General features: G+C 52.5%; 1 protein-coding gene across 1 annotated transcript in view; it reads left to right on the forward strand.

Moving 5' to 3' along the window:
• LOC147092802 (pyruvate carboxylase, mitochondrial-like) overlaps positions 1-26,621 on the forward strand; it is a gene marked incomplete at its 5' end in the record, with an annotated part of 1,160,114 nt that overhangs the window by 500,314 nt on the left and 633,179 nt on the right. The gene's annotated exons all lie outside the window — the stretch shown is intronic.

Raw genomic sequence — 26,621 nt, forward strand, 5'->3', positions numbered from 1 at the left:
CAGAAACAGACTCCAAAGGAACCTGCTCATTGCCTTCAATTCTCCGGTGTGAGTGCTTCAGATTTCTCTCTCTCTGTCTCTCTCTCTCTCGTTCCCTCTCTCTCTCTCTGTCTCTCTTTTGTTCCCTCTCTCTGTCTCCCTCCCTGTCTCGCTCGCTCTCTGGCTCTCTCTCACTGTCTGTCTCTCTCTCTCTCTCTCTGTCTCACTCTCACTCCCTTTCTCTCTGTCTGTCTCTCTCGCTCCCTCTCTCTGTCTCTGTCTCTATCCCTGTCTCTGTCTCTCTCTCTCTCTCTGTCTCTCACTCTGTCTGTCACCCTGTCTCTCAACCTGTCTCTCTCTGTCTCTCTCTCTCTCTGTCCCTCTCTCTCTCTCTGTCTCACTCTCTCTGTCCCTCTCACTCTCTCTGTCTCTCTCTCTCTGTCTCTGTCTCACTCTCTCTGTCTCTGTCTCACTCTCTGTCTCTCTCTCTCTCTGTCTCTCTCTCTCTGTCTCTCTCTCTCTGTCTCTGTCTCACTCTCTGTCTCTCTCTCTGTCCCTCACTCTCTCTGTCTCACTCTCTCTGTCTCTCTCACTCTCTCTGTCTCTCTCTGTCTCTCTCACTCTCTCTGTCTCTCACTCTCTCTGTCTCACTCTCTATCTCACTCTCTCTCTCTCTGTCTCTCTCAGTCTCTGTCTCTCTCACTCTCTCTGTCTCTCTCACTGTCTCTCTCACTCTATCTCACTCTCACTCTCTCTGTCTCTCTCACTCTCTGTCTCACTCTCTCTCTGTCTCACTCTCTCTGTCTCTCACTCTCTCTCTCTGTCTCTCTCACTCTCTCTCTCTCAGTCTAGCCCACTTGCCTCAGTACAAGAGGAGCTTCCACAGCACTGTAGATGGCAGACAGATCACATTCCCCCCCCCGGCACGCCACAGCTCTGCAGTCACAGGTTCCTCCTCCTGTCTCACTCTCCGTTCCTCCGCACCGTGACTCCGGGAGCGTTCAGTCCGAGGGACCGAGCGGCCTTTCATTCTTCACAGCCCAGTCATTCAGCTTGTTGGTGTGCTCTGTCTCTCTCCTCTGCTTCCCGTGTTGTCAGGAGATTAACGCCCGTGTAATCACACTGCAGACTGCAGCCCTGCCTCCCTCTGATGGAAAGTGAAAGGACCTGCTGCTGTTCCGCAGTCAACCCCCAAGAATGAAAGCTGGAAAACAAGAGTACTTCTTTTCCCCTTGCTGAGGGGGAAGGGAGGAGAGAGAGAGAGCGGCGTGGAGCCGGAGATGCAGAACTATTTCCTTGTAAGAAGCTGACAGAATTAAGAGAATTGGATAAATACTTGAAAAGGATCAATTTGCAGGGCTACGGGGAGAGGCCAGGGGGGAGTGGGACAAATTGGAGAGCTCTTTCAAAGAACCGGCAGAGGCACGATGGGCCGAATGGCCTCTGTCTCTGCTGTATGATTCCTGGCCATGACCTTTGGGTTGAGAGGCTCGCCAGTGCTAGAGGTCAGGTGTCAATGATACCGGGGCTTAAAGGGTTAAATAACGAGGACAGGCTGCACAGACTGGGCTTGTATTCCCCCAAGTTTAGAAGATTAAGGGGTGATCTAATCGAGGTGCTTAAGATGATTCAATAGGGTCGATAGAGAGAAACTATTTCCTCTGGTGAGGGGGAGTCCAGAACAAGGGGGCACAACCTTAAAATTAGAGCCAGGCCGTTCAGGGGTGATGTCAGGAAGCACTTCTTCACCCAAAGGGTGGTGGAAATCTGGAACTCTCTCCCCCCAAAAAGCTGTCAAGGCTGAAATTTGAAAATTTGAAAATTGCGATTGGTAATTTTGATAAGGCAGGGGTGTTAAGGGCTACGGAACCAAGGCGGGTGGATGGAGTGATCAGGCGGGATCTCACTGAATGGTGGGGCAGGCTCGAGGGGCTGAAGGGCCTCCTCCTGTTGCTGTGCCCCTATCTGGCTGCGGCTGCACCATTTCCCCACAATCTCCGCCTCTTCCCACGTTCTTGTATAACCTGTCGTAAAGAGTAGTGGCTCGAAACCGAAGCCGTTCCTGCACGGGGAAGGGGGGGGGGTCGGGTGGGTGGGGGTTAAACGTGGTAATCTCTCATTCATGAGAACACCTGAATAATTGGGCGCTGGCGCGGCCAGCTGGGACACTCATTAGAATTTTGTATTACTTTCCCAATTATTAACAGGCCCCAGGCCCCTTCCCAGAGCAGCCATGCAGCGTTTTAGACAAGTGAAGTCAACCCTCAGCCTCTTAAACCTTATTACTCATCATAAAAGTCAATTCAGAGAGTCGCTTAAAGAGTCCTGATTAAAGGGGCACTGTCGAGGAGTCTTAAAGGGCGCCCAAGATTGCCAACAAGAAAACGATCCTCGCTTGCCATCGTTTTTCTGTTAGCGTTGGTTCTTGTTGTCAGTTTTTCCTGCCCGTTCTGAAGGTCGGTCCAGGGGGGGCGGTGGGGGCTCAGTGATGGTCTCGGAGAAGGTGGTCTTCTCAGCTGGAGAACTGGACAGGATCTGGAAGAGGAGGGGGAACGGAATTTTACATAGGAACAGGAGGAGGCCATTCAGCTCCTCGAGCCTGCTCCGCCATTCAGTCAGATCATGTCTGATCCGTATCTTAACTCCATCTACCCGCCTTTGCTCCAAATGCCTTGATACCCATTTTATATCAAATTATTATTATACAAGTAGAAATTGCAATGAAAAGACACTGCAACTCCGAACTAGATCTAGGAGTCACAGTCTCAGAATAAGGGGTCGGCCATTTAGGACTGAGTTGAGGAGGAATTTCTTCACTCAGAGGGTGGTGGATCTTTGGAATTCTCTACCCCAGAGGGCTGTGGCGGCTCAGTCGTTGAGATATTCAAGGCTGAGATCGATAGATTTTTGGATATTAAGGGATATGGGGATCGGGCGGGAAAGTGGAGTTGAGGTAGAAGATCAGCCATGATCTTACTGAATGGTGGAGCAGGCTCAAGGGGCCGAATGGCCGACTCCTTCTCCTAATTCTTATGTTCTTATGATAGCGGGTAACACTTTGCCCTCTGAAAGTGGGTAACCCTTCTGACCAGGTTGCTTTTGGGTTAAGTTACCCTAAAACCTCTCTTGTGCAGTGTCCTCTATTAATCGGGATATTCTGACATACTCCGGGTCGCTGAGTAAAACAGCAAAGGCCTGTAAGACTCTCTAATAGGACGAGTCATCTGTTTAGTTAGATCTAGGGAATCACACTCTCCTGCCCCAGGCGTGAGCAGACCTCTACCCTTTCATAAATTGGGCAGTAGTCAGGGGCAGCATTCCGGATCCCGTGTTCCCATCCTGTTCTGGGGGTGGAGCTAGGGTCAAAGGATCGTAGTGGGGTCGAAGGATCGTCGGGGGGTCGAAGAATTCGGAGGAGGGGGTCGAAGGATTTGGGGGGTTCGAAGGATCGGGAGGTCGAAGGATCAGGTGGGTTGATGGATTGGGGGGTTGAAGGATTCGGAGGAGGGGGGTCGAAGGATCAGGGGGGTCGAAGGATCAGGTGGGTCGAAGGATTTGGGGGGTCGAAGGATTCGGAGGAGGGGGGTCGAAGGATCAGGTGGGTCGAAGGATTTGGGGGGTCGAAGGATTTGGAGGAGGGGGTCGAAAGATCGGGTGGGTTGAAGGATCGGGGGGTCGAATAATTCGGGGGGGTCGATGGATTCGGGGGCGAAGGATTCGGGGGCAAAGGATCGGGGGTGTCGAAGGATTCAGGGGTCAAAGGATTCAGGGTCGAAGGATTCAGGGGTCGAAGGATTCGGGGGGTCGAAGGATTCGGGGGGGGTCGAAGGATTCGGGGGTCGAAGGATTCAGGGTTGAAGGATTCGGGGGGGGTCGAAGGATTCGGGGGTCGAAGGATCGGGGGGGTCGAAGGATTCGGGGGTCAAAGGATTCGGGGGTTGAAGGATTCAGGGTCGAAGGATTCGGGGGGGTCGATGGATTCGGGGGTCAAAGGATTCGGGGGTCGAAGGATCGGGGGGGTCGAAGGATTTGGGGGTCAAAGGATTAGGGAGGGTCGAAGGATTCGGGGGTCGAAGGATGCGGGGGTCAAAGGATTCGGGGGTCGAAGGATTCGGGGTCGAAGGATGCGGGGGTCGAAGGATCGGGGGGTCGAAGGATTCGGGGGTCGAAGGATTCGGGAGTTGAAGGATTCGGGGGTCAAAGGATTCGGGGGTCGAAGGATTCAGGGTCGAAGGATTCGGGGGGGGTCGAAGGATTCGGGGGTCAAAGGATTCGGGGGTCGAAGGATTCGGGGGTCAAAGGATTCGGGGGTCGAAGGATTCGGGGGTCGAAGGATTCAGGGGTCGAAGGATTCAGGGTCGAAGGATTCGGGGGGGGTCGAAGGATTCGGGGGTCAAAGGATTCGGGGGTCGAAGGATTCGGGGGTCAAAGGATTCGGGGGTCGAAGGATCGGGGGGGTCGAAGGACTCGGGGGTCAAAGGATTCGGGGGTCGAAGGATTTGGGGGGGTCGAAGGATTCGGGGGTCAAAGGATTCGGGGGTTGAAGGATTCGGGGGTCAAAGGATTCGGGGTCGAAGGATGCGGGGGTCGAAGGATCGGGGGGTCGAAGGATCGGGGGGTCGAAGGATTCGGGGGTCGAAGGATTCGGGGGGTCGAAGGATTCAGGGGTCGAAGGATTCGGGGGTCGAAGGATCGGGGGGGTCGAAGGATTCAGGGGTCGAAGGATTCAGGGGTCGAAGGATCGGGGGGTCGAAGGATTCGGGGGTCGAAGGATCGGGGGGGTCGAAGGATTCAGGGGTCGAAGGATTCAGGGGTCGAAGGATCGGGGGGTCGAAGGATTCGGGGGTCGAAGGATTCGGGGGTCGAAGGATCGGGGGGGTCGAAGGATTCGGGGGTCGAAGGATTCGGGGGTCGAAGGATCGGGGGGGTCGAAGGATTCGGGGGTCGAAGGATCGGGGGGGTCGAAGGATTCGGGGGTCGAAGGATTCGGGGGGTCGAAGGATTCGGGGGGATCGAAGGATCGGGGGTCGAAGGATTCGGGGGGTCGAAGGATTCGGGGGTCGAAGGATTCGGGGGTCGAAGGATTCGGGGGTCGAAGGATTCGGGGGTCGAAGGATTCGGGGGTCGAAGGATTCGGGAGTCGAAGGATTCGGGGGTCGAAGGATTCCGGGGGGTCGAAGGATTCAGGGGTCGAAGGATTCAGGGGTCGAAGGATCTGGGAGTTGAAAAGGATTCAGGGGGATCGAACAATTTGGGGGTCAAAGTGGATTCAGGGGGGTCGAAGGATCGGGAATCGAAGAGGATTCGGGGGGGTCGAAGAGGATTCATGGGGTGGTCGAAAGATTTGGGTGTCGAAGAGGATTCGGGGGTTGAAGGATTTGGGGGTCAAAGATGATTCAGGGGGTCAAAGGATTTGGGGGTCGAAGAGGATTCGGGGAAGATTTTGTGAGTCAAAGGATGGGCGGCTCGAAGGATCGGGGGTCGAAGATTTGAGGGGGTCGAAGGATCGGGGGTCAAAGATTTGGGGGTCGAAGATTCGGGGGGGCAAAGGATTCGGGGGCCAAAGAGGATTCAGGGGATGGTTGAAGAATTCAGGGGTCGAAGATTCGGGGGGGGGGTCGAAGATTCGGGGGTTCGAAGATTAGGGTGGGGTCAAATGATCGGGGTGTCAAAGTATCGTGGGGTCGACGATTCGGGGGTTCGAAGATTTGGGGGTGTCGAAGGATCGGGGAGGTCGAAGAGGATTCAAGGGGGGGGCGAAGGATTTGGGGTCAAAGGATTGAGGGGGCCGAAGTCCAGATTTAGCCCCACAGCTGCAATGACATCCTCCAAGTGCCGTGTTGCCTTTTGCGCTGGACTCAAACGGCAATGCAATCGGGAATGTAAGAGAGTAAATTATTTGCTGTCGATCCTGACCTACAAAAATGCTCAACCTCAAAGTGATGAAGGGGGTCATGACCCCACCAGCTCCGCTACTGCTCTGGATTCCCCTTTCCCTTCCGCCACCTATCCAACCCATTCGTAAATGTTTACATGGTCCCTGCTCCAGTCACTAACACTGCTAGTGCATTCCACAGTCTCACAACTCTCTGTGTAAAAAAGGCTCTCCTGCTCTCTGTCCTAATCTGACATTTAAACTTACATAGAATGTTCAGCACAGAAATAGACCATTCGGACCAACATGAAGATGTTTATGCTGCACACGAGCCTCCTCACACCCACTCCCACCCCCATCATCTCACCCCATCAACATATTGTTGGAGTCGCTGGAAATCAACAGGCTCAGAGACTTCTGTTGCAGCAAAGGCAAAACGCGTGTTACTTTATTCACTCTCCATGAGGACTGAGGTTCTCAGCCTCGTTGCAGGGCTATGACGTCATCACGCTACCGACGCATGACGTCATCACGCTACCAACGCTCTTAAAGGGACCCTGCCCCGATAACCCAACCAAGTACGTACATATACCAACATTGGCTATACATAGTGAATTGTGTTTAGGTACATATACAGTAACCAGATTGGCTATACATTGTGTTATTGTCCCTATGTGGTCTCCGCCACAATATCCTTCTATTCCATTCTCCCTCGTGTTTATCGAACTTCCCCTTAAATGTATCTCTGCTATTCGCCTCGACCACTCCCTGTGGTAGCGAGTTCCACATTCTCACCACTCTCTGGGTAAAGAAGTTTCTCCTGAATTCCCGATTGGATTTATTAGTGACTATCTTATATTGATGGCCCCTAGTTCTGGTGTCCCCCACAAGTGGAAACATCTTCTCTACGTCTACCCTATCGAACCCCTTCGTAATTTTAAAGACCTCGATCAGGTCACCCCTCAGCCTTCTCTTCTCTAGAGAAAAGAGCCCCAGCCTGTTCAATCTTTCCTGATGTGTATAACCTCTCAGTTCTGGTATCATCCTAGTAAACCTTTTTTGCACCTTCTCCGTGCCTCGATGTCCTTTGTGTGATATGGAGACCAGAACTGGGCACAGTACTAATATCTGTGTTCCCTCGTTCGAGACCCCTCAAGCATTGGAGGCAGTCGATTCCATCCCTTCATGATTTTCTACACCTCTATCAACATGCTCTGCCACCTGCCCAGTGTGTGGACACAGTGCAGGCCGAGCAATGTGCTCACGTCACAGAGAAGCTGCTTAAAGTGCTGTTCAGGATGGTTTGCTGTCTCCAATGGAGAAATGCAGGGAATATAACTGGGAGAAGGAAGTGTTTTACAGTGATGAACAGAGAATGGGATCATTGATGGGGGGATTGTCCAATGAGGAGAGATTGAGTAGACTCGGCCTATATTCTCTAGAGTTTAGAAGAATGAGAGGTGATCTGATTGAAAAATACAAAATTCTTACAGGGTAGATGCAGGGAGGATGTTTCCCCTGGCTGGGGAGTCTAGAACCAGGGGTCACAGTCTCAGAATAAGGGGTCGGCCATTTAGGACTGAGATGAGGAGAAATTTCTTCAGTCTTTGGAATTCTCTACCCCAGAGGGCTGTGGAGGCTCAGTCGTTGAGTATATTCAAGATAGAGATCTATAGATTTTTGAATATTAAGGGAATCAAGGGATATGGGGATAGTGCGGGAAAGTGGGGATGAGGTAGAAGATCAGCCATGATCTTATTGAATGGCGGAGCAGGCTCGAGAAGCCAAATGGTCGACTCCTGCTCCTATTTCTTATGTTCTTATATGAGCCTGTTTACTTTGATTGAAAAGACTGGAGTTCTGAGGAAAAAGGCAATACTGCAGTATTGTGATTATCATTTCTTCAATTCCAAAACCCTTTTACAGGAATATCACTATGTCAAATAAATCTAGATATTGACAGATAATTCAGAAAATTCCTCTGGATCTGAGTGTCTTTGTATCATTAGAGATGTTGAAACCTGCAATGCTTGTGCTCCTTCCTTCAAAGAATTTCACTCAGGGGCCTCTGTTTTATATTTTATTTTGTTGGTTGGCGTAGTATGTCGGAGGTGCCGTCTTTCGGATGAGACGTTAAACCGAGGCCCCCGTCTGCCCTCTCAGGTGGACGTAAAAGATCCCACGGCCACTATTGGAAGAAGAGCTGGGGCAGTTCTCCCTAGTGTCCTGGGGCCAATATTTATGCCTCAACCAACACCACTAAAAACAGACGATCTGGTCATTATCGCGTTGCTGTTTGTGGGATCTTGCTGTGCGGAAATTGGCCATTCGGGAGTCACCAAGGAGAAAATCAGCCAGCGTTCCTGACCCTGATCATTATCCAGAAAGCCCTAATTGGAAGGGCCCTGTGTGGAGGAGGGCAGCCCAGGGCCTAACACCACTGGTGGGGAAAATCCCACTTCTACCAGTAGTCGTGACTTTCTAAGAGATCACCATTGAATCTGGTGTTTTGTCATTGGTTCCTGGATGTGCATCTCTCTCTGCCTCTTTCTCGCTCTCTGTCTCTCTCCCTGTTTCTCTTTCTCTCTCTCTGTCACTCTCTCTCTGTCGAAGGGGGCGATTTTGCCAGCCCTGGGGAGACGGGTATGGAGGTGGGACTGCCGGGAAAATGGCAGAATTTGGGGGCGGGTGCCCAACCCGCCTCCGTGCCATCTTCCCAGGAGGCGGGTAGTTTCCCGCGCCGGGTCCCGTCTCCTTGGAGGCGGGAAGGGATTAAAGCCTATTAACTGCCTGTTAACAGGCAGAAATAGGATTATCCCCTTTTTGCCCTCACAAGTGCGGGTTTCCCGAAGGCTCCGAAACCCGCCAGCTCAGCGAGGCAAGTACTGGGTCTGCGGGGGTCGGGGGGGGGGGGGATGCAAAAGTGTGGTGTGAAGGTTAGTGATGGTTGCAAGAGTGTAGAGGTGAGTATCTGAGGTAAGTGCAAAGTGTTTTTAAAAGTGTACTTACCTTTGTTTCTTCCTGCAGGCTTCAGTCTTGGACCTCCGCGTTGGGAATGACAGATGGCCGTTGCATTCACAGATGCAACAAACATCTAATTTCTGTAAAAGAAAGAAGGTTGATGAGGTCTTGTATTCAAGACCTCATCAAACTGCAGAGAATGTCAGTGTTTGACAGCTTCACAGAGCTGTCAAACGATGACAATTCATCTGTCAAAAGTTTTTGACAGATGAAACGTCATACGTTGACGTGCCCTGCAACCAGCTTTCCCTTAATTGGCCTGCTAAGCCCACTGGGCGGGTTCAACAAGGTCAATCAAGGGAAAATAGCATGGGTTGGCCACAAATCAATGGAGGCGGGACATCGACCCGACAAGCAGCAGTCCCACCTCCAACGCGCCCCCATTCTCAAAATTGCCCCCTTTGTTTCTCTCTCTCTGTTTCTCCCTCTGTCTCTTCCTCTCCCTCTTTGTCTCTCTCCCTGTCTCTCTTTCCCTCTCTCTGTCTCTTTCTCGCTCGCTCTTTCTTTCTCTCTGACTTGCAGATGTAAGAGAATGTAAACATTCTAATTACCGCCTGTGTTTTGTTGACAATTTAATTCTATAAAAATTCAACATTTTTAAAAAATGAACTCAAATTAGGAAGAGGAAAGAGTCTCTTCCACCATCCCATCATAATATGTGTTTTTGAAATACATAGAAATCAAAACTTACAGCTTTTGTAATCGGCAGTCTTTTATCTCACACACAGCCCATCAAATAATGGGAAAAGTTGACACAGAAAGTGGAACAAGAATGTGTTGACATGAAATCAAGTTGAGCAGACAGGAAGTACTCACTGACATTAGATTTTTTAATAAGATGTGGATAAACATTACAAGCTTGTTTTAATTCTGCAGGCATGAGTATTGACTTCAGTGTAGCAGGAGAATTAATCACATTTAATCACTTCAGTGAAAGATGTCCAGGAGCTACCCAATTCGCATTCTACAAGGCTTAGGGATCAGTATTATCTCATTGAAACATGTAAAATTCTTACAGGGCTTGACAGGGTAGATGCTGAGAGGCTGGTTCCCCTGGCTGGGGAATCTGGAACGAGGGGGCACAGTCTCAGGATAAGGGGTCGGCCATTTAGGACTGGCGTGAGGAGGAATTTCTTCACTCAGAGGGTTGTGAATCTTTGGAATTCTCTGCCCCAGAGGGCTGTGGAGGCTCAGTCGTTGAGTATATTCAAGACAGAAATCGATAGATTTTTGGACACTGAGGAAACTAATAGTGCGGGAAGGTGGAGTTGAGGTAGAAGATCAGCCATGATCTTATTGAATGGCGGAGCAGGCTCGAAGGGCCGAGTGGCCTACTCCTGCTTATGTTCTTATATTACGCAGACTGATTGTAGAAAGAGCTGGCACGGAATTGGCAACTGCCCTCCTCTCTGCCACCGCCCTGCTTCTCGACTGGGTCACATGGGTATCTTTGTGACCCTGATAAACAGCGCTTAATGAGGGCTGCACTGTCGGAGGTGGCGCCTTTCGGATGATACGCGGCCCTCTCTCAGTACTGCCCCTCCGGCACTGACCTGATTTTGACAACCTTGCCAGCTTGTGACAGCTGGGCCACTGGAAAGAAAGACGTTCCAATTTCTTTTGAAATGCAGTTGCTGCTGCTTTGTGGGCAGTCCCTTGGTGCATTGCCAGGTGCCATGACAGAATGAGCTGTTAATCTGTCCTGATGGAGGGAGAAATGGTTGGCCAGGACACCGTGAGAAATCTCTGCACCTCTTCCAATAGTATCATCTCCAAACCCCTTCGGCTTAACGTCTCATCCAAAAGGGGGCACCTCCAACAGTACAGTGCCCCCTTAGTACTGCCCCTCCAACAGTACAGCGCTCCCTCAGTACTGCCCCTCCGACAGTGCGGCACTGCCTCAGTACAGCCCCTGTGACAGTGCGGCGCTGCCTCAGTACTGCCCCTCCAACAGTGCAGTGCTCCCTCAGTACTGCCTCTCCGACAGTGCAGCACTCCGTCAGTACTGCCCCTCCGACAGTGCGATGCTGCCTCAGTACAGCCCCTCCGACAGTGCAGTGCCCCCTCAGTACTGCCCCTCCAACAGTGCGGCGCTCCCTCAGTACTGCCCCTCCGATAGTGCGGTGTTCCCTCAGTACTGCCCCTCCAAGAGTGTAGCTCTCCCTCAGTACTGTCCCTCCGACAGTGCGGCACTCCCTCAGTACTGCCCCTCCGACAGTGCGGCACTCCCTCAGAACTGCCCCTCCGACAGTGTGGCGCTCCCTCAGTACTGCCCCTCCGACAGTGCGGCACTCCCTCAGTACTGCCTCTCCGACAGTGCGGCGCTCCCTCAGTGCTGCCCCTCCGACAGTGCAGCACTGCCTCAGTGCTGCCTCTCCGACAGTGCAGCACTCCCTCAGTACTGCCCCTCCGACAGTGCAGCACTCCCTCAGTACTGCCCCTCCGACAGTGCGGCACTCCCTCAGAACTGCCCCTCCGACAGTGCGGTGCTCCCTCAGTACCGGCCCTCCGACAGTGCGGTGCTCCCTCAGTACTGCTCCTACGATAGTGCGGCATTCCCTCAGTACTGCCCCTCCAACAGTGCGGCGCTCCCTCAGTACTGCCCCTCTGACAGTGCGGCGCTCCCTCAGTACTGACCCTCCGACATTGTGGCGCTCCCTCAGTACTGCCCCTCCGACAGTGCGGCGCTCCCTCAGTACTGCCCCTCCGACAGTGCGGCGCTCCCTCAGTACTGCCCCTCCGACAGTGCGGCGCTCCCTCAGTACTGTCCCGCCGATAGTGTAGCGCTCCCTCAGTACTGCCCCTCCGACAGTGCGGCGCTCCCTCAGTACTGCCCCTCCGACAGTGCGGCGCTCCCTCAGTACTGCCCCTCCGACAGTGCGGCGCTCCCTCAGTACTGCCCCTCCGACAGTGCGGCGCTCCCTCAGTACTGCCCCTCCGACAGTGCGGCGCTCCCTCAGTACTGCCCCTCCGACAGTGCGGCGCTCCCTCAGTACTGCCCCTCCGACAGTGCGGCGCTCCCTCAGTACTGCCCCTCCGACAGTGCGGCGCTCCCTCAGTACTGCCCCTCCGACAGTGCGGCGCTCCCTCAGTACTGCCCCTCCGACAGTGCGGCGCTCCCTCAGTACTGCCCCTCCGACAGTACCACACTGGGAGTGTCAGCCTGGATTATGTGCTCAAGTCTCTGGAGTGGGACTTGAACCAACAACCTTCGGACGCAGAGGCGAGAGAATGACCCACGGAGGCATGGCTGACACAGCATTCTTAGACATGGCTTTTGTTTCACACCATCAGTTCAACATCTCCATTCAGCTCAGTGCAACTGATCTCGCTCAACATTCAGGGCAAGTTAACAAAACGTAACAAGCCAAAAACAAAGCGTGAAGCTTTTCTGCCAGTGTCAGTTTGGTTCAGTGGGTCGTGAGTTCGAGCCTCACTCCAGAGACTTGTGCCCCATACTCCAGGCCAACAGTCCCAGTGCGGTACTGAGGGAGCACTGCACTGTTGGAGGGGCAGTACTGAGGGAATGCCGCACTGTCGGAGTGGCAGTACTGAGGGAGCACTGCACTGTCGGAGGGGCAGTACTGAGGGAGCGCCACACTGTCGGTGGGGCAGTACTGAGGGAGCACCGCACCGTCGGAGGGGCAGTACTGAGGGAGCGCCGCACTGTTGGGAGGGTCAGTACTGAGGGAGCACCGCACTGTTGAAGGGGCAGTACTGAGGGAGTGCTGCACTGTCGCTGGTGCTGTCTTTCGGATGAGACGTTAAACCGAGGCCCCGTCAGCCCACTCAAGTGGATGTAAAAGATCCCACGGCTACCATTGGAATAAGAGCGGGGGGAGTTCTCCCCGGTGTCCTGGGGTCCAATATTTATCCCTCAATCAACATCACTAAAAACAGATGATCTGGTCATTATCACATTGCTGTTTGTGGGAGCTTGCTGTGCGCAAATTGGCTGCCGCGTTTCCTACATTACAACAGTGACCACACTTCAAAAAGTACTTCATTGGCTGTGAAGCACTTTGGGACGTCCTGAGGTGGTGAAAGGCTCTGTAGAAATGGGAGTCTTTTTTTTTTGAACGCCCCGAGTGACCACTGTTTGGTTCTCCAAACTCTTTGTTTTGTGACTTCAGCCTCGAACGAAAAAATAGGCTGAGTTGCATTTTAGGGAATACTCGATAAACTCATGATGGAGAAAGGAATGGAAGGAGATGTTGATGGGGTGAGATGCAGAGGGGTGGGAGGAGGCTGGTGTGGAGCGTAAACACCTCGGGCTGAGTGGCCTGTTGATGTGCTGTAGATTCTGTGTAATTCAGTGTAAGGCGAGGTAAGTGAGATGTGAGGTTCCTGATGACTGAATTAACAATAATTACAGATTGTTGTGCTGTAATGATTACAGATCCAGCGCATACACTAACTACTCAACATCTGAATCTATTAATATAGAGAGTTCATTTTTACTCCAGAAATGTAATTAAAAGCTGGTCTTTTTGACGTTTTTTTTAATAAACATTTTTCTTCTGATTATCAGTGAAGTACGTGAGATGGTGTATGGCTGGGGTCACTGATGCCGCTAGTATTTGGTTTAACTGGAACTTGTTTAACAAGCCATCTGTTCATCCTTCTATTTATCCTTGGGACTCCAGAAAGCAGATTCTCGTCGGGTATTAGAAGTATTTAAGATAATTGGCAAACGATCCAGCAGGGGAGATGAGGAGAATTCTTTTTACGCAGCGAGTTGTTGTGATCTGGAATGCGCTGCCTGAAAGGGCGGTGGGAGCAGATTCAATAGTAACTTTCAAAAGGGGAATTGGATAAACACTTGAAAAGGAGAAATACGTAGGGCAATGGGGAAAGAGCAGGGGGGGAGTGGGACTAATTGGAGAGCTCTTTCAAAGAGCCAGCCCAGGCACGATGGGCCGAATGGCCTCCTCCTGTGCTGTGTGATTCTGTAAGCTCAGAAATCCCTCGTGAAACACGCTGAAGCTGACACTCCTCAGACATTCCGACAGACTACCCGCTCTAACTTGGGCTGATGGCAGATCACAGAAGCTCGCTGTGCAAAAAAAATTCTCTTCCGTCTCCCCCTCTGGTTCTTTTGCCAATCACCTTAAATCTGTGTCCTCTGGTTACCGACCCTCCTGCCACTGGAAACAGTTTCTCCTCATTTACTCGTTCATGATTTTGAACGCCTTGATTAAATCTCCTCTTAACCTTCTCTGCTCTAAGGAGAACAATCCCAGCTTCTCCAGTCTCTCTATACAACTGAAGCTCCTCATCCCTGGTACCATTCTGGTCAATCTCCTCTGCACCTTCTCCAAGGCCTTGATATCCTTCCTAAAGTGTGGTGCCCAGAATTGGACACAGTACTCCAGCTGAGGCCTAACCAGTGTTAGAACATAAGAACATAAGAAATAGGAGCAGGAGTCGGCCCTTCCAGCCTGCTCTGCCATTCAGTGAGATCATGGCTGATCTTCTGCCTCAACTCCATTCACCGGCCCTATCGCCATATCCCTTGATGCCCTTACTAGTCAGAAATCTATCGACTTCTGTTTTGAATATACCCAATGACTGAGCCTCTACAGCCCTCTGGGGTAGAGAATTCCAAAGATTCACCACCCTTTGAGTGAAGAAATTTCTTCTCATCCCAGTCCTGAATGGCCTACCCTTTATCTTGAGGCTGTGGCCCCTGGTTCTGGACTCCCCAGCCAAGGGAAACACTCTCCCAGCATCCACCCTATCAAGCCCTGTAATAATTTTGTATGCTTCAATGAGATCCCCTCTCATTCTTCTGAATTCAAGAGAATACAGGCCTAGTTTACTCAATCTCTTCTCATACGACAGTCCCGCCATCCCAGGAATAGTCCTGCCATCCCATTATAAAGGTTTAGCATAACTTAATAAAGCCCAGGATAGAAACATAGAAGATAGGAGCAGGAGTAGGCCATTCGGCCCCTCGAGCCTGCTCCGCCATTCAATGAGATCATGGCTGATCATCCAAATTCAGTACCCTGTCCCTGCCTTCTCCCCATATCCCTTGATCCCTTTAACCTTAAGAAATATATCCAACTCCTTCTTGAATATATTTAATGAACTGGCCTTCACCGCCCTCTGTGGCAGAGAATTCCACAGGTTCACCACTCTCTGGGTGAAGAAATTCCTCCTCATCTCAGTCCTAAATGGCTTACCCCTTATCCTTAGACTATGACCCCTGGTTCTGGACTCCCCGGCCATCGGAAACATCCTTCCTGCATCTAGTCTGTCCAGGCCTGACAGAATTTTATAGGTTTCGATGAGATCCCCTCTCAATCTTCTAAACTCTAGTGAGTATAAGCCCAATCGACACAATCTCTCCTCATACGTCATTCCTGCCATCCCAGGTATCAGCCTGGTGAATCTTCGCTGCACTCCCTCCACGGCAAGAACATCCTTCCTCAGATAAGGATCCTGTATGCTTTGTTTAACAGCCTTCTGAACTTGTTCTGCCACCTTCAAAGACTCGTGTACACACCCCCCCAGGTCTCTCTGTTCCTGCACTCCCTTTAAAATTGTGCCATTTAGTTTATATTGCCAATACCAGTAAATGTAGTAGCAATCCAAGACATGAAATAAACAGGAAGATGTATAAAGTCTGTGGTGGAAGGGGCATTGATAGAGGGACTTCTCCTTTAAGTTAATTTTAAAGTGCCCGCCACGTGACCGAGAACAGGCTCGCTGTGGTTCCATGAGCTGACTAGCAGTGACCCTTCCCCGCTGATTGGCGATGCTCGTCTGAGCAGACTTCCAATTAACTTACAGGGGGTTAAGAAATAGGCGGCTGGGGCCCGCTGATGGTAGGCTGAATGGAGAATGGGCGGGTCACTACACCTTGAACCCAGAGCCCACCCAACCCCCGATGAGCTGACAGCGCCTTTCCTGTGACAACACGAATGCTGCTCATTGTGCAGTGCGGTTGCCAAGGAGCCCATTTCAAAATGCATTTGCTTTTCAAGACTGCGGTGGTGTGAATTACAGCGCTATCTGTCAGAAAAACACTTCAATCGCGGGCTGAGATATTTTATAAATTATTTTAGCTTCGTTCTTGCGGTTTGGGGTTATTTTATCCGTTCCGTGCGTTCTATCCTCTCAATGTGTGTGAGTGAATTCACTATCAAAGTAATAGCAGATGCCCGTGTCACCTAAACAAGATTGCTTGACGTCCGATGTAATGTAGCCCATCAGTGTCGTTATAAATTATCTCCCATTACTGCAACAATGAACAGCTCGTGGGTGCAGCATATCTCCCAGAGAATATTGGTGTGCTGTGTGTGTGTGTACATATTAAGTGATGACCCACAACGCCCAGAGAATTTAATACAGTGATACAATGTCAGGTTTCAGACGCGAGTAGACCACTCGACGGCTTGGTGCTTTGATCTGGCCAGTTCAGCACTGTACTGCAGACAGTGGGAGTAGTGGCGAGCTCTCCTATGTCCTGTGCATCACCCATTCCTGTGTCTCCAATGTATTCCCCACAGTGGGTCAAAAGAAAGAAAGATTTACATTTCTACAGCGCCTTTCACGACCTCAGGACGTCCCAAAGTGCTTCACAGCCAATTAAGTACTTTTTGGAGTGTAGTCACTGTTGTAATGTAGGAAACACGGCTACAAGAGCAGGCCAGAGGCTGGGAATTCTGCGGCGAGTGTCTCACCTCCTGACTCCCCAAAGCCTTTCCACCATCTACAAGGCACAAGTCAGGAGTGTGATGGAATACTCTCCACTTGCCTGGATGAGTGCAGCTCCAACAACACTCAAAAAGCTCGACACCATTCAGGATAAAGCAGCCCACTTGATTGGCACTCCATCCACCACCTTCAACATTCACTCCCTCCACCACCGGCGCACTGTAGCTGCAGTGTGTACCATCTACAAGATGCACTGCAGCAACTCGCCAAAGCTTCTTCAACAGCACATTCCAAACCCGCGACCTCTACCACTTAGAAGGACAAGGGCGGCAGACGCATGGGAACATCACCACCTACAAGTTCCCCTCCAAGTCACACACCATCCTGACTTGGACCTGTATCGCCGTTCCTTCACTGTCGCTGGGCCAAAATCCTGGAACTCCCTTCCTAACAGCATTGTGGGTGTACCTACACCGTATGGACTGCAGCGGTTCAAGAAGGCGGCTCACCACCATCTTCTCAAGGGCAATTAGGGATGGGCACTAAATGCAGGCTTAGCCAGCGACGCCCACATCCCATCAATGAATTTTGCGCACAGCAAGCTCCCACAAACAGCAATGTGATAATGACCGGATAATCTGTTTTAGTGATGTTGGTTGAGGGATAAATATTGGACAAGAGAACTCCTCTGCTCGTTGAAATAGTGTCTGCACAATCTTTTGTGCAGAGAGGTCAGACAGGGCCTCAGTTTAACGACTCATCCGACAGTGCGGCACTCCCTCAGTACTGCCCCTCCAACAGTGCGGCACTCCCTCAGTCCTGCCCCTCTGATAGTGCGGCGCTCCCTCAGTACTACCCCTCCGACAGTGCAGCGCTCCCTCAGTACTGCCTCTCCGACAGTGCGGCGCTTCCTCAGTACTGCCCCTCCGACAGTGCGACGCTCCCTCAGTACTGCCCCTCCGACAGTGCAGCGCTCCCTCAGTACTGCCCCTCCGACAGTGCGGCGCTCCCTCAATCCTGCCCCTCTGACAGTGCGGCGCTCCCTCAGTACTGCCCCTCCGACAGTGCGGCGCTCCCTCAGCACTGCACTGGGAGTGTCGGCCTGGAGTATGAGCTCAAATCTCTGGAGCTCTCTCAGTACTGCCCCTCCGACAGTGCAGCACTCCCTCAGTACTGCCCCTCCGACAGTGCGGCGCTCCCTCAGTACTGTCCCTCCGACAGTGCGGCGCTCCCTCAGTACTGCCCGTCCGACAGTGCAGCGCTCCCTCAGCACTGCACTGGGAGTGTCGGCCTGGAGTATGGGCTCAAATCTCTGGAGTGGGGCTCGAACTCACGATCTTCTGACTCAGAGGCGAGAGAGCGAGTGATACCCACTGAGGCATGGCTGACAGCTTGGGTAGAGGGTAATGGATGTCCTTCAGGGAGTTACGGGGTCATAATATGAGGCGGTTCAGGTGAGGTTGTAAACTAGAAACCCGTGGCCCAATTACACTATGCTTTGTGACTGTACCCTTGTTGTCTTCGATAGGTGCAGGTCAGTGATCAGTTTAAATACATGCCATAGCTGGGTGCCAGTTCGTTTGATTGACTGAGTCTGATAGATCACGTTTCTAGCCGTAATGCTGTGTGATCCAAGTCTTGCCACAATAGCGATTTACACAACATGGAACTTCGCAGATACACGGTTATAGTTCACTGTGATTAGCATAAAAATTAATGCTTTGCGCTGTAGCTGGCATGGAAAGATCAGTTGTTGAAGCTAATATAAGTTGCTGGAAAAAGAAGGAAATACTTGCATTTCTACAGCGCCTTTCCCCACCTCAGGACGTCCCAAAGCGCTTTACAGCCAATGAAGTACTTTTTGAAGTGTTGGCGCTGTTGTAATGTAGGAAACGCGGCAGCCAATTTGCGCACAGCAAGCTCCCACAAACAGCAATGTGATAATGGCCAGATCATCTGTTTTAGTGATGTTGATTGAGGGATAAATATTGTCCCCAGGACACCGGGGAGAACTCCCCCTGCTCTTCTTCCAATAGTGGCCGTGGGATCTTTTACATCCACCTGAGAGGGCAGACGGGGCCTCGGTTTAACGTCTCGTCCGAAAGACCGGGGGTTGTTGGCTCTGCATGTTTTGCTACGGCGTGTTGTGGTACGGCGTGTTGTGGTACGGCGTGTTGTGGTACGGAGTGTTGTGGTACGGCGTGTTGTGGTACGGAGTGTTGTGGTACGGCGTGTTGTGGTACGGCGTGTTGTGGTACGGCGTGTTGCGGTGCGGCGTGTTGTGGTACGGCATGTTGTGGTACGGCGTGTTGTGTGTTGTGGTACGGAGTGTTGTGGTACGGCGTGTTGTGGTACGGAGTGTTGTGGTACGGCGTGTTGTGGTACGGCATGTTGTGGTACGGCGTGTTGTGGTACGGAGTGTTGTGGTACGGCGTGTTGTGGTACGGCATGTTGTGGTACGGCGTGTTGTGGTGCGGCGTGTTGTGGTACGGCGTGTTGTGGTACGGCGTGTTGTGGTACGGCGTGTTGTGGTACGGAGTGTTGTGGTACGGCGTGTTGTGGTACGGCGTGTTGTGGTACGGCGTGTTGTGGTACGGCGTGTTGTGGGACGGCGTGTTGTGGTACGGCGTGTTGTACGGAGTGTTGTGGTACGGCGTGTTGTGGTACGGCGTGTTGTGGTACGGCGTGTTGTGGTACGGAGTGTTGTGGTACGGCGTGTTGTGGTACGGCGTGTTGTGGTACGGCGTGTTGTGGTGCGGCGTGTTGTGGTACGGCGTGTTGTGGTACGGCGTGTTGTGGTACGGCGTGTTGTGGTACGGCGTGTTGTGGTACGGCGTGTTGTGGTACGGCGTGTTGTGGTACGGCGTGTTGTGGGACGGCGTGTTGTGGGACGGCGTGTTGTGGTACGGCGTGTTGTGGTACGGCGTGTTGTGGTACGGAGTGTTGTGGTACGGCGTGTTGTGGTACGGCGTGTTGTGGTACGGCGTGTTGTGGTACGGAGTGTTGTGGTACGGAGTGTTGTGGTACGGCGTGTTGTGGTACGGAGTGTTGTGGTACGGCGTGTTGTGGTACGGCGTGTTGTGGTACGGCGTGTTGTGGTACGGAGTGTTGTGGTACGGCGTGTTGTGGTACGGCGTGTTGTGGTACGGAGTGTTGTGGTACGGAGTGTTGTGGTACGGAGTGTTGTGGTACGGCGTGTTGTGGTGCGGAGTGTTGTGGTACGACGTGTTGTGGTACGGCGTGTTGTGGTACGACGTGTTGTGGTACGACGTGTTGTGGTACGGCGTGTTGTGGTACGACGTGTTGTGGTACGACGTGTTGTGGTACGGCGTGTTGTGGTACGTGTTTTGCTACGGCGTGTTGTGGTACGACGTGTTGTGGTACGGCGTGTTGTGCTACGGCGTGTTGTGGTACGGCGTGTTGTGGTACGGCGTGTTGTGGTACGACGTGTTGTGGTACGGCGTGTTGTGGTACGGCGTGTTGTGGTACGGCGTGTTGTGGTACGACGTGTTGTGGTACGGCGTGTTGTGCTACGGCGTGTTGTGGTACGGCGTGTTGTGGTACGGCGTGTTGTGGTACGGCGTGTTGTGGTACGGCGTGTTGTGGTACGGCGTGTTGTGGTACGACGTGTTGTGGTACGGAGTGTTGTGGTACGTGTTTTGCTACGGCGTGTTGTGGTACGGCGTGTTGTGGTACGGCGTGTTGTGGTACGGCGTGTTGTGGTACGACGTGTTGTGGTACGGAGTGTTGTGGTACGTCTTGTGGTGCGGCGTGTTGTGGTACGGCGTGTTGTGGTACGACGTGTTGTGGTACGGAGTGTTGTACGTCTTGTGGTGCGGCGTGTTGTGGGTTGGCATGTTGTGGTGCGGCATGTTGTGGTACGGCGTGTTGTGGTACGGCGTGTTGTGGTATGTGTTGTGTGGTGTGTTGTGGTAGGACGTGTTGTGGTATGTGTTGTGGTGCGGCGTGTTGTGGTGCGGCATGTTGTGGTACGGCGTGTTGTGGTGCGGCGTGTTGTGGTGCGGCGTGTTGTACGGCGTGTTGTGGTGTGGTGTGTTGTGCGGCGTGTTGTGGTGTGGCGTGTTGTGGTACGGCGTGTTGTGGTGTGGCGTATTGTGGTACGGCGTGTTGTGGTGTGGTGTGTTGTGGTGCGGCGTGTTGTGGTGCGGCGTGTTGTGGTACGGCGTGTTGTGGTACGGCATGTTGTGGTGTGGCGTGTTGTGGTACGGCGTGTTGTGGTGTGGCGTGTTGTGGTATGGCGTGTTGTGATATGTGTTGTGGTATGGCGTGTTGTGGTACATCGTGTTGTGGTATGTCGTGTTTTGGTACGGCGTGTTGTGGTGAGGCATGTTGTGGTACAGCGCGTTGTGGTGCGGCGCGTTGTGGTGCGGCGTGTTGTGGTATGCCGTGTTGTGGTACGGCGTGTTGCGGTGCGGTGTGTTGCAGTACGGTGTGTTGCAGTACGGCGTGTTGCGGTGCGGCGTGTTGTGGTATGTGTTGTGGTTCGACGTGTTGTGGTACGGCGTGTTGAGGCACGGCGTGTTGCGGTACGGTGTGTTGTGGTGTGGCGTGTTGTGGTACGGCGTGTTGTGATATGTGTTGTGGTTCAGTGTGTTGTGGTGCGGCAGGTTGTGGTGTGGCGTGTTGTGGTGCGGCGTGTTGTGGTGCGTTGTGTTGTGGTATGGCGCGTTGTTGTATGGCGTGTTGTGGTGTGGCATGTTGTGGTGCGGCATGCTGTGGTGCGGCGCGTTGTGGTGCGGCGCGTTGTGGTACGTGTTGTGGTGCGGCGCGTTGTGGTGTGGCGTGTTGTGGTGCGGCGTGTTGTGGTGCGGTGCGTTGTGGTGCGGCGTGTTGTGGTACGGCATTTTGTGGTACGGCCTGTTCTGGTGTGGCGTGTTGTGGTGCGGCGTGTTGTGGTGCGGCATGTTGTGGTACGGCGTGTTGTGGTACGGCGTGTTGTGGTACGGCGTGTTGTGGTGCGGCGTGTTGTGGTGCGGCATGTTGTGGTACGGCGTGTTGTGGTACGGCGTGTTGTTGTACGGCATACTGTGGTACATCGTGTCACCTCTATCCCACAGAAGCTCCGCTCCCAGTATTTTGCATCACCACATTGCTCACTGAAGGGTAAAGGTCTAATATATCCCGCCTGATCTATGGTTTGTGTTACACCTGGATGTTGAAGTTAAAATATTCATTCCTGTTTAACATAGTCCCTGCCTGGAATACGGTGATAAATTTCATTTTTATTGATCTCTCCTCCACTCTGTGCCTCTTACCATGCCTCGACTGAGCGAGCAGTCTTGCAATCTGGTCTGTGGTCTCTGCTAGTGCTGGTCGATACTTGGCTTGGCAGGGTACTGAAGGGCAGGAGATCCAGGGGATGGTACTCAAGGGCTGGAGATCCAGGGAGGTACTGAAGGGCAGGAGATCCAGGAAGATATACAAGGGCAAGCGGTCCAGGAAGATACACAAGGGCAGGAAATCCAGGGAGGTACTGAAGGGCAGGAGATCCAGGAAGATACACAAGGGCAGGAGATCCAGGAAGATACACAAGGGCAGGAGATCCAGGGAGGTACACCAGGACAGGAGATCCAGGAAGATACACAAGGACAGGAGATCCAGGGAGATACTCAAGGGCAGGAGATCCAGGGAGGTACTCAAGGGCAGGAGATCCAGGGAGGTACTCAAGGGCAGGAGATCCAGGGAGGTACACCAGGACAGGAGATCCAGGGAGGTACACCAGGACAGGAGATCCAGGGAGGTACTCAAGAGCAGGAGATCCAGAGAGGTACTCAAGGGCAGGAGATCCAGGGAGGTACACCAGGACAGGAGATCCAGGGAGGTACTCAAGGGCAGGAGATCCAGGGAGATACTCAAGGGCAGGAGATCCAGGGAGGTACTCAAGGGCAGGAGATCCAGGGAGGTACACCAGGACAGGAGATCCAGGGAGGTACTCAAGGGCAGGAGATCCAGGGAGGTACACCAGGACAGGAGATCCAGGGAGGTACTCAAGGGCAGGAGAGTCAGGGAGGTACTCAAGGGCAGGAGATCCCGGGAAGTACTCAAGGGCAGGAGATCCAGGGAGGCACTCAAGGGCAGGAGAGTCAGGGAGGTACACAAGGACAGGAGATCCAGGGAGGTACTCAAGGGCAGGAGATCCCGGGAAGTACTCAAGGGCAGGAGATCCAGGGAGGTACTCAAGGGCAGGAGATCCCAGGAAGTACTCAAGGGCAGGAGATCCAGGGAGGTACTCAAGGGCAGGAGATCCAGGGAAGTACTCAAGGGCAGGAGATCCAGGGAGGTACTCAAGGGCAGGAAATCCAGGGAGGTATTAAAGGGCAGGAGATCCAGGGAGGTACTCAAGGGCAGGAGATCCAGGGAGGTACTAAAGGGCAGGAGATCCAGGGAGGTACTCAAGGGCATGAGATCCAGGGAGAGGTACATGAGTGCAGGGGGGCAAGTATTTCCAGCGATGTAGGGTTAAGGTTCGGGCATTGATCAGTCGATTGTTTCCCCTCCATTACAACAGTGGTGACATTCAGAAATAATTTATTGGTTGTGAGACACTTTGGGAAGCCCTGAGGTTATGAAAGGCGTTGCATAAATGCAAGTTGGTCTGTCGGGAATGTGTACACCACTCAGCGCTCAGGTTCCAGCCCGCACGGTGAATAGTCTGCAATCTATGATTCAGTGACTGAGCTGGACAGTGTTTCAACGTAATCACCGTTTGCACCACACGTTAGCGCCAGGTGATGGCGCTGAAATGCCGTTGACAGCTGTAACAACAGCTGATGCCAGTCCCAGCACCACAAGCCATATCGGTGGTGCCGGTAGTGCTGCCGGTAAACCCTAGCACCAGAGAGCTCGCCATCATGGAGATCGTGACATCAGTGAGTGTGCAACACTCACTGGACGCCCGATCTCCAACATTGGATTTAGCCACTTACCTTAACGGCAGCGCAGAACAACGACAGGGCGAGCTGACGTCCACCAGCCGGAAGCAGGCTGCATCAGCAATGTTTAAAGGTACCATCACCAATCAGCTGTACCTGACAGGGTTCTGCAGTTTCAGTGCCTGTTTGCTACTTCCTGCAACTGACGCAGATTTCTTTAGTTATTGCAAGACTTTTTTGGTTTCAGGAGTGTTCATTCAAGTGCAGAAGTCACTCATTATTTGTTAAAGGCTCACAACACTTCCTCACAGTCATGGGGGCTGCGGGATTGCGGAGCTACCACAGGAGGATGACGAGACAGAGGAGGACATGGAGGAAGAGGACGAGGAGGAGGAGGAGGAGGAGGACGAGGAGGAGGAGAATGAGGCAGAGGAGGACGAGGAGGAAGAGGACGAGGAGGAGGAGGAGGACAAGGAGGAGGAGAATGAGGCAGAGGAGGACAAGGAGGAAGAGGAGGAGGAGGACGAGGAGGAGGAGAATGAGGCAGAGGAGGACGAGGAGGAGGACGAGGAGGACAAGGCAGAGGAGGAAGAGGACGAAGAGGAGGATGAGGCAGAGGAGGACGAGGAGGAAGAGGACGAGGCAGAGGAGGACGAGGAGGAGGAGAATGAGGCAGAGGAGGACGAGGAGGACGAGGAGGAGGACGAGGAGGAGGAGAATGAGGCAGAGGACGAGGAGGAGGAGGACAAGGCAGAGGAGGAAGAGGACGAAGAAGAGGACGAGGAGGAGGAGAATGAGGCAGAGGAGGACGAGGCAGAGGAGGACAAGGAAGAAGAGGACGAGGCGGAGGAGGACGAGGCGGAAGGGGAAGAGGATGATAAGGAGGAGGACGAGGAGGAAGAGGACGATAAGGAGGAGGAGAATGAGGCGGAGGAGGACGAGGAGGAAGAGGACGAGGCGGAAGAGGACGATAAGGAGGAGGGTGAGGAGGAAGAGGACAAGGCGGAAGAGGACAATAAGGAGGAGGACGAGGAGGAAGCGGACGATAAGGAGGAGGAGAATGAGGCGGAGGAGGACGAGGAGGAAGAGGACAAGGAGGAGGAGGAGGAAGAGGACGAGGCGGAGGAGGACGAGGAGGGAGGGCGGTGGCAGCGAGACAATCGGCCTTCTGGACGGGCTGTCCGTGACTGGCTCGTCAGATTCTGATTCACATGAATGAAACCCCAGATCCCCGTAGCTCACCACATCCCCATCATACAATCCCTGTCTCATGGCATATCACAGTGTCCTCTGGGCATAAAGGTAAAATGAGAGAGACCACAATATAATCCAAACACCATTAATAAATTTATCTATAAACATAACACACATATCCCATGAATTCTAATAACTAATGACCTTTGTGCCTGCCCTAGTTGAATAGCTGTCATTGTGTGCAAGGTGTGAGATGTGGGTGTGAGTGTTGCTAGGTAGAGATTGTTGGTGGGTGAGTGCTGATTGTGCAGTGCATTGAGCAGTGTGTGAAGCTTGTGCTACAGATGGTGGTATGTAGCATTTAGGGATTGGCAATAAATGCTGGCCATGCCAGCGACGCCCACATCCCAGGAATGAATTCAAAAATTAAAAAATTTGTTGAAACCTTCACTCACCCTGACCACCTGTGTGAGCTTGTTAAACCTCCTACTGCACTGGGTGTGGGTCCTGGGGACCGCAGTGCTGACCGTGACGTGGTGTGCCACCTCCCTCCACATAGCCCGGCAGACTTGTGGCGAGGGCCTCCTGCCAGTTTGTACAGGACTGCCCACCTTTGCTCCACCGCTAAAACCAATGCCTCCAAAGCTTCCTTGGAAAAACCCTGGGCTCTCTCCCTGGGGCGGCGATCTGCCATCAGCATTTGTAAATAAGTGCTCCTTCTCTTTGTCCTTCTTCTTATGGTTGTTGAGGCAGCTGCACACCCAACAATGCTGAGAATGAAGTGCTGCAGCATCAATGAACCTCCCCTTTAAGCAGTGAAAAAAGCCTGTGGCAATCATGACTTGGGTTTAGACTTCCACCGATATTGGTCCCTCTTTTCAGTTTAACGCCAATGAGCTTGGGGTTTTAGACTCGTTTTATGGCTCCAATCATTTTAATGAGGAGTGAGGATGAATTTTGCGTGCAGTCTAGACCATTTTCACCTGATGCTAAGTCACCATTTTTAGTCTAAACACTGCCCATTCCTTGGCTATAACGAATTTCTAGCCCCAAAAATCTATCACTTGCAGCCTTGAATATACTCAACGACTGAGTATCCACAACCCTTTGTGGCAGAGAATGCCAAAGATTCACCACCCTCTGAGAAGATCGCAGACCTAAATGGCCGACCCCTTATCCTGAGACTATGCCCCCTAGTTCTAGACTCTCCAGCCGGTGGAAACAACCTCTCAGCAACTACCTGTAAGCGTCAGATATGCACTGATGGAGGCCGAGCTTACCCAGAAGTCTCAATGGGAGTGACAGTGCTCTATAATAATCACCACAGGTTCCAGTAGTGGCATTGGGTACGCTGAGCAGGTTGGACAAAGCTCTGTCTCTGTCGGTGCAATATTGACTCCATGTGCGGAGGTAGTGGCTCAGGGACAGAATGCATAATAATCACAAAACCAGTATTGTGGCCAATTCTGGGCCCCATACTATAGGAAGGATGTCAAGGCCTTGGAGAGGGTGCAGAGGAGATTGACCAGAATGGTACCAGGGATGAGGGACTTCAGTTACATGGAGGGATTAGAGAAGCTGGGATTGTTCTCTGTGTCAGCCATGGCACAGTGGGTAGCACACTTGCTTCCGAGTCAGAAGGTTGTGGGTTCAAGTCCCACTCCAGGGACTTGAGCACATAAATCTAGGCTGACGCTTGAGGGAGTGCTGCACTGTCGGAGGTGCCATCTTTCGAATGAGACGTTAAGCCGAGGCCCAGTCTTCCCTCTCAGGTGGACGTAAAAGATCGCACGGCACTATTTCGAAGAAGAGTAGGGGAGTTTTCCCCGGTGTCCTGGCCAATATTTATCTCTCAACCAACATAACAAAAAAACTGATTATCTGGTCATTATCACATTGTTGTTTGTGGGAGCTTGCTGTGCACAAATTAGCTGCCACGCTTCCTACATTACAACAGTGACTTCACTTCAAAAGTACTTCATTGGCTGTAAAGC

Source organism: Somniosus microcephalus, unplaced genomic scaffold (assembly GCF_052327205.1).
Source record: "Somniosus microcephalus isolate GS21.2 unplaced genomic scaffold, FLI_Smic_1.0 unresolved_chr2, whole genome shotgun sequence".
NCBI lineage: Eukaryota > Metazoa > Chordata > Chondrichthyes > Squaliformes > Somniosidae > Somniosus > Somniosus microcephalus.